Here is an 8880-nt window from a genome sequence, read left to right as displayed (position 1 = left end):
AAATCAATTAAGCTAAATTATCAACACATTAGATAATAACCCAACAAATTCACAAATTCAAAAATAATCGACATTCATAGGACAGGAAATTGAACAATCCTATATCTATATATAGCTTGAAAATATTAATAAGAAATAGTTAATAAGATAATAAACATATATACCTGATTGATAAACACGATGAGGGAGAGAAGACGGTGACAACAGGGAAGGAGATGAAGACAGAGAGAGACGATCAGGAGGAATGGAGGATGATATTTGTGTAGCAGTATTAATTAGATTGTGTTTGTTTTTTGTAGCGTATAGCAAAATAAAGCGATCTGTCGTTCTTTAGATCTTCATAACTTCAATAGCAACGGTTATTGCATCTACAACCTTTGTTAAAACCTGATAACAACGGTTACTAATATAACCGTTGTAAGTACTTTTCACTAATTTTGAGCCAAATTATTAACAAAGGTTATAATGTATTACAGAGTAAGCTGTTGTTATTAGTTTTTATATTAACAACAGTTTTGCAAGTTTGACCCGTTGTTAAAACCAATAACAACATTTAACAACACATAACCGTTGTAATTAAGTTTAGTAAAATTCGCGCCATCCATTCTACAACGTCTTATGGTGATTTTCGTGAATAAGCGTTGTTAAAGGGCCGTTGTAGTTGCCTGGATTTGTAGTAGTGTAAGGATATCTTTCATATATTTTGCATAGGCCGGAACATGGTTGATTAGCTCCGTGAATGGCATAGAAACCTCTAAGTTCTTCACAATATCCATGAACTTTCCAAGTTGCTCATCAAGCTTGGGCTTGGCGACTTGTTAATGGAAGTCTAATCACAATAGGCTCTTTCTCCACTTCTTTGGCCTTCTCTTCATTTCTTTTCTTTGATGAGTCATTGGTAGTTGGCTCTACTACCTGAGGATTTCTTCTCAATAGTTCAATCACATCACTTTGCTTGACATTCTCCTTAACAATATTTTCTTCAATTGGCATCTTAGGTCCCTCATATCTTGCACCACTCCTGAAGTGGATGGCATTAATGGTCTCATGTCTTGTAGGATGATTTCCTTCAGGAGGTAATTGTCCTTTTTGCCTTTGGGAACTTGAAGAGGCCAATTGGGACAATTGAGTCTCCAACATCTTGGTGTGACCAAGGATATTGTTGATGATTGTGTCTTTGGCTTGGCTATCTCATTGCATTTGAGCAAAGAAATCTTATTGGCTCTTTGCATTTGGAGGACCGCTCTTTGAACATCAAAAGCTTGGTCATTGGGTTGGTTGAAGTATGGTCTTTGAGTAGGATTTCTTATTGGAGTTGGGGTGTATGTGGGTTGAGGGTTTTGAACATTTTGGCTTTTGTATGAGAAGTTTGGGTGGAATTTGGTCTTTTCATTATAATAGCTGGAATAAAGGGTGCCAATTTTTTTATGCTTGGAAAGCATTCACTTGCTCACTTGCTCACTTGTTCCCCTACACTCTTGTTGATCATATCCCAAAGTTCCACAATTCTCACACACTCCATTTGGAATAGATGATGTTGCCACCATGGCATTGACATGTTGTTTGGGTGATTAAGAAGCTTCATTAAGCTTGGCCATGGCTTTCTCAAATTTCAAGTTTATTGTGTCAATATGGGCACTTAGTTGGGCACTCAATTGTGTGACGGAGTCAACTTCTTATCTCCCTCCCCTAGTTGCTTTTCTTGGCCTACTATATTGAACATTGTGAACCGCCATTTCTTTTATCTTTGCCCAAGTTTGGTTGTCATCTACCTTGGTGAATCTTCCATTAGAACCCATGTTGAGCACATTCCTTGAGTCTTCGTACAAGCTATTCCAAAATTGTTGAACAAGAAACCATTCGCTTAGTCCATGATGAGGACAAGAGTGACATGTATCTTTGAATCTCTCCCAAGCCTCATATTTAGACTCTTTATATCTTTGCTTGAACTTGGTGATTTAGGCTCTCAACATGTTAGTATTCTTCGGAGGATAGAACTTCTTGTAAAAGGCAAGTGCTAACTTCTTCAATGAATCAATTCCAAGAGTATCCTTGTCTAGGCTCTTTAACCATTGCTTTGCGGCTCCGATCAAGGAAAAAGGAAACAATACCCATCGAATTTGGTCTTGAGTTACCCCCGTTTGGGAGATTGCATCACAATAGTCACAAAAATTCTCCATATGTAAATGAGGATCCTCACTAGGCATACCTTCAAATTGACTTCTCTCAACTAATTGTATGAATGCAGATTTTGCAATAAAATTGCCGGTTAAGTGAGGTGGTGTTGGAGTACCATTTGGTAGGTTCTCCTCGGTTGGTACAGAATGTGATGAAAATTTAGGCATTATGGTTTGATTTTGTGCTTTGTTTTGAATTGGGTTCTCCTCTCCTTCTCTTGCAAAAGGGTTGGTAAACTCAACACTATCCAATTGGACAATACCAATGTCCACAAGGTCTCCAATACCCAAACTTGTCCAAGATCCTCTAACAACTCTTCTAATGTTGGTCAAGGTTCTTTCAATCTCGGGATCAATAAGCAAAAGAACTCATTGTGATCTCCAAGACATGGAAAAAGCAAACAACAAGAAAATAATTAAAACTAGCTTGAGGAGTTTGACTTCCACAAGGCTAAGAAAGACACAACTAAAAACAAGAAATGGTAACAATTCAATTGAACAGCGTCCCCGACAACGACGCCATTTTTGATTCGGTCTAAACTATGTCGTCTAAGCTAACCAATCAAAATAATATTTATAATCTCAACTAACTACTCTTAGTAGAGTGGTAAGTAAAGGTCGAATCTCAATGGACGGGTATTGTATTGATTTATCGGTTGTAGAGAGTTATGTCTTAGGTTGTCACAATTAGGTTGAGTTTGAGGTTTGGAATCTAAACTACTTAACAATAAAATGTAAAGAAATGAAAGCAAAACAAAGCAAGTAAGCAAATAGAGTTTCTAAACAATGGATTAAGGCACTAGGGTGTCATGGGTTTATAGGAGAATCATGGTGAAGATCATACAAACATGTTTTCATATATGCAAGCAAATTATTGTTTTAGTGGAATCTAGCTAGTTAATGTCTTACAATTCCTAGGGAGATTTGGGTCCCGAAGCCGAGTTGGTCAAGACTGTACAACACCTATAAGTCGACTTAGTTTCTTCCTATTCAACTGTATGAATGGTCTAACAAGTCTTGTTGAATGGATAGGAGATTCATGCTAGGTTGTGAATTAAGCAATTCATCAAGCATAACATGTGCATAAGTCGAAACTACAACAAGCAAGTATTCATATGAGAACATATTAGATTAAGTATATATCTACCCCGATAATTAGTTCCCCTAATCCCCCATTAACCCTAGCTAGAAGCCTACTCACTCAAGATCATGGTAAACATGCTAATAAGGGTGTCAATCATACTAACAAGATTGTACATGGTGAATGAGTAAAGCAATAAACTATAATTAAGCAAAGGATAAAAGGGATTATACCAACTTAAGGATGATCCAAATAATAAGCAAAGAATAATAGAATAACACTTGATGAATGATGAAGAGTTGTCAATTCTTCAATAAACCCAAATAGTCTTCAAATTACCCAACTAAATCTAATAACACTTGAATGATTAATGAAATATTGAGATTTGATTAAGATTGAATTAAGGAATAAAATTTAATTACCCTACTAAAACTTGATTAGGAAAAATGGTAAATTAACTTGATTAGGAATTGGTGATTAATCCCCTAATACAATGGGGTATTTATACTAAATACAAATTAGGGTAACTGAGGTCTTAAATGACAATTAAGTCCCTAAGAATAAGATTAACGCCTTGTAAGTCCATAAAGAGCCTCACGACCTCACTATGTTGGAAGTTCATACTGGATAAGGAACCGCGCGGTCTGAGTGTGAGATGCTCGGTCTGAGCTTCGAGATGCCCGGTTTGTTCTTGGGATGCCCGGTCTGAGCCTCGGGCTGCTCCAAGGATGCCCGGATCATAGATCAGCATAGTTTCCTCTTCCCTGAATGCCTCAAGATGAGTGGGGATCATTGAGGGGTCGTGGGGGTCTTCATCATTGCCCATTCTACTTGTTCTATCTACTTAGGCCTTTAGTATTGGTCTCCTTCTTGTTGCTTAGTCATTAGATGCGATCCATTTAGCTCCAAATTTCTCCATAAATGCAAGGTTAGTGTTACTCTCCTACCAAGGACACAAAACCTCAAAGAATATGCAAAGTGGGAGGCTAAAGAAAAGAAACGACCCTAATACATGCAAGAAAGCATAGGAACGAGGCTAGTTCGGGGACTAAAAGTGTGAAAATATGAATCACATCACTCCCACTAGCTTCCATATCCCTCTCTGCTTAGGTGAGGAGTGCATGAAGTTCATGGTAACTGTTATCCATGTTATTCTTGTTGTAGTTCAACCTAAAGTGGGCTATCTTGTGGGATAGCGAGTGGAGAATGCGATCCACCGCAAGAGTTTTTGGAATGTTAGACCCTAGACGCTCGAGGGTGCCGATATGTTCGACCATCTTAAGGACATGAGGACCAACCTTTTGGCCCTTCTCAAGCTTATTTTAGAATAAGATACCGCCGCTTCGTATTGGCGGATTTTAGGTGTTTGTGAAAACATCGTAGTCATGCGAGTGAATATTTCGTATGCATTTAGAGAAATGCATTCAAGCTTGAGTTTTGAGGAGATCGACCATATCAAAACATTCTTAACATCGTCGGACACTCTTATATAGTCATCATAGGCGGACCGTACCGCCATTGTATCCCTTGGTCCGAGCTCGTTGGGAAGGGGATCGGTCAAGTAAACGATCACATTATCGGATAATGCAGCGCTTTTAATAGTGGATTCCCATTCAATAAAATTGCTTCCGTCGTCTTTTAATGTACATTCGTCCATTACGGACCTTAGCTAAGAATCTTTCCCTAGTGGAGTAGTGGAAGAAGATGCCATTGCGAATTATGAAGCTACAACTAATTAAGGAAATATTTAAACATTCATTGTTATAATAATATACTTGTAAAATAGTTTTTATCAAGTTGAATGTATATAATGATCCCTCGCGAAATTATATAAACGATTCCGAGACCCGCTTCTTAGATAAAAATGAACATGTTATGCCACCTTTTATGTAAAATAACGGTAAGTCAACGTTTGACTAATTCTACCTTTAGAACTCTCGGTTGACGAAATTCAACTAAATCCATCCTCTAACCCCGGAACAACTCTTATCCCATTGAGCCCAACCCAATTTTCGCATGTGATCTCATAAACCTACTTACCCGAGGTAAAAAGAGTCCACGTTGTGGTTGCCCTAATGAACACGGGATTCATAGGTGTTACTAGTTGGTAAGGCTAATCTCAATTATTTTAAATGTGAGAGATCTTGTCAATTTAGTTATAAATTCCCTATAAGTGAACTAAGTCAGCGAATATAAATTACCGTTAATCGACAATCGAATAATAAAATGCATGTGAGTGGCGATTTTGGCATGAGCGAAAAATAAAAGCAAGCAAGCAAATAAATAATCCTAGTATGACCACCAAGTTAATAAAATAACTAGATTATTACAAGTTCAGAGACCAACTCCTTGGTCCCTTGCGTCTTCATTGGAACACCTTCCAAAAATGGCTTCATCTTGTGGGATTTGGAACTCCTTTCCAAAAATAACATGGTCTCGAGGAAACTCCGTCATATGGAAATGCCAGTTTCTAAAAACTACTATAATAAAATTAGATAACAATTCATATTATACATTATTTAAAATAATATAAATGAAATCTATTAATTAATTAATTACAAACCGACGATACGAGATCGTATTTAAATTACAAACGAATCAATATTCCCATTCATTACGGACAATAACGATAAAAACAACTAGGCCATACTAGGTACAATTTATAAAAATACTTTAAATAAATGACATTCATTCATTCAACATAAATAAAATGCTTGAAATGCTATAAAAATGCCAAAACCGCACCTAGCACAATCATAAGTATCTAGCTCGGTTTTGTGGACTTAATCGATTTTTAACCGTTTAAAAAACAATAATCAACGTTTAAAACATGTTTAAGCTCAAACTAATTGTCTAAATTTTTTTAGAACTGAAACATAGTCCCCACTAATTTGTTGATAATTAATTAGTTTGAATTGATATTATTTGCTAATTATATTAGTTTTAACATAACATTTATGAAATAATTCAAAATAATTATAACCATTACAAAATTTTGAAAATAAAAAACTTGTATATTATGGAACATATCCAGGGACACAAAAAGTCTAAATTTCCCCAAAGAATTTCGAATAAATTTTGAGAATTAAAATATCCATATTTATCGATTTATATCTTTATAAAACAACTAAACATCAAAAAGAGGTGAAATCAATTTTTAAATTGTACTTTTAACTTTTAAAATATATTTTTGGATATACAAAAATTTCTCATACCCAGAAAATGTCGTTCCATATTTTGAACAAAATAAACCCATTTTATCGACTTTTTAACCATAAAAAATCAATACCCATGCAAAACTCAATAAAAAATTACGAAATTTTACATACTCAATTTAAAACATGCATGTGGGATTATATAAAATTTTCATGGCCAGAATCAATATGAAACTATTTTAGTTAACCTTTTAACAAAAATACGGTATTATTGACTCGGTTTTATATAAAATGAATGATCAGCAAAATAACTCCACAAATTACCAAATTTAACCGCGACCACTTTGAGGTCAATAGGTATACATGCCCCAAAAATTTCGTGCTAAAACAAATTTTAACACCATTTTTTATTTTTCCAAATTATCTCATAATTTGTTAAGATGCCTAAAATTAACATGCATGTTACAAGCCTAAGTTCTGATATCACATGAAAGGTCATAGACCCTAATCATACTTCTTTAATTAGATTAAGCAAATACATTAATTTAGTTTATATTTAAGATCTATGTAACATGCATAAAATATAAAAGCGTTTTAATAAAAAGTATAAGGAAATCGAATTTCCTTACATTAGTTATTGGTAAAATGGTCACAACAAGATCTCTTATGTTTGTTGTTCTTTAGCTTACAATAATGGATGATCCTCCAAGAAATCCAAATCTCCAACGTGTAGAAGACCTCCTTTAGATTGCACCCAAGAACTTGCCACAAATTAGTATAAGTAGTATTAACTAGATACTACAAATACTACCCTTCATAATATTACTAACACCTTTTTAGTAATATATAAATATTAAATTTAGTTACTAACTATTAGTAATTGTTTCTAATAATATTTTAGAGAGATTTTGAGAGACATTTTACACATGCATTAGTCTACAAATTATGAGCAAAAACTTGCCCATAAAAGGCCTCTCAAAAACCGGTCAAGAGGAGAGAGGGAGAGGAGTTATTGAGTTTTGCATGCTTGTCTTATATGTAAGACAAAAAGAGATTGGGAAGAACAAAAGGAAAAGAGACATTCACTAGAAATAATCATTGTGTCCAAGATGCCCTCTTTCTTGTCAATTTACACGGCACCCATAATCCAACATGGGTCGATTTTGATTTTATAATTTGTCTCACAAATATATATATAAATCATTCATTTTTATCATCTCATATGATAAAAACGTATCCCAGTTGTTTCCGTCTTACAACACTCATTATACGTCAAACTCTAGTCAGCTAACCGTTATTGATTTACGTTAATCAACTGACATGGATTATAAATATGTAAACATCCGAATTATATTCCTATAATGAGATTTAATTTGTATACGCACTATTGTGGAGGACACTAACTCCAACATTCATAACCTGCGAAAAATAGATGCAAAGGATACACTTGTCTCTGTTTTTTAAAGTTGTACATGTGAAGGGATTTTGCCAGATAGGAGGCTTTTAGGTTTTACCCTAGTAGTAAAGACCCTTTTTTTTTTTTATTTATAACTGCTTTTGATGAGTTCTTTGCCTGATAGAAGGGCTTACGATCCCCGGTCTGACTGAAGGGCTTGATTAATGCCCGTTTGGAGGGCTTTCGTACGAGTATTCAAGATCTTTCACCGTCGTCCTCTAAATAGTACTGGACCCAGATTTTCGCGATTTAGATGCGACAAAACAGTGAGGTTCACTGACCTTTGTTATGTCGGATTGTATGAAGCATTGTCTAGAATGTTGTTCAGGCTAGTGGAGTGGCCCTCAATCCTGAACATTTGTTTATGCATGTAATAGAATATTGATAAATGAATACATTAAGCCGAAAGTTTTTCAGGATTCAAGTAAAGCAGTTTTGATCAAAATGTCAAGCATGTGAATTATAGATAAGTAGGCAGTAAAATAATGCACATTATCACGTATCATATTCAAGAAAGATCCATTGATCATTCATGAATTGTATATCATACATTCATATGAGTAAGTTAGTGTTTGTACCTTTAACATCAGGATAGAATTTACCACTAGTATGATTATGCTTTATGCGTGGATCATTTTTAGATGGGTGATATTCCAAGATGTTGGAATCATGTATCCTTGTAGTGTTTATAGTATGTAAGTGCCTTGTCCAATAATTTAATCATTCGGGTATGAGCCTTCTAGTATAAGAGCTAGTTTTGCCTGCTGATGTATCTTTAGTACTTGAAAAGACTTTTCGGAAGATAAGGTCCCCTATCTTTAAAAAATTTAATCCTGACATTCTTGTTGTAATTCTTGGGTACTGCTTGGTGTTAGAATGTTATCCTAATCCTGGTTGCATCTTTTAGTTCTTCCTTCAGGGTCAAGCTATCTTTCATCAGACTCTCATTTGTTTTAATGGTGTTTAGGCCGTATCTTGATGTTCGTACATGGACCTCTGCAAGGATGACTT

General features: G+C 35.1%; 1 non-coding gene across 1 annotated transcript; it reads left to right on the top strand.

The window, feature by feature from the left end:
• Positions 1 to 1866: 1866 nt before the first annotated feature.
• LOC141636452 (small nucleolar RNA R71) lies at positions 1867 to 1973 on the top strand. The gene has a single exon (XR_012541061.1). It is a non-coding gene; the product is annotated as a small nucleolar RNA R71 (small nucleolar RNA).
• Positions 1974 to 8880: the final 6907 nt, after the last annotated feature.

The sequence above is a fragment of the Silene latifolia genome, chromosome Y (genome assembly GCF_048544455.1).
Source record: "Silene latifolia isolate original U9 population chromosome Y, ASM4854445v1, whole genome shotgun sequence".
Classification (NCBI taxonomy): domain Eukaryota; kingdom Viridiplantae; phylum Streptophyta; class Magnoliopsida; order Caryophyllales; family Caryophyllaceae; genus Silene; species Silene latifolia.
The sequence above is the reverse complement of the archived record's forward strand: the minus strand, read 5'-3'. Positions and strand labels throughout refer to the sequence as shown.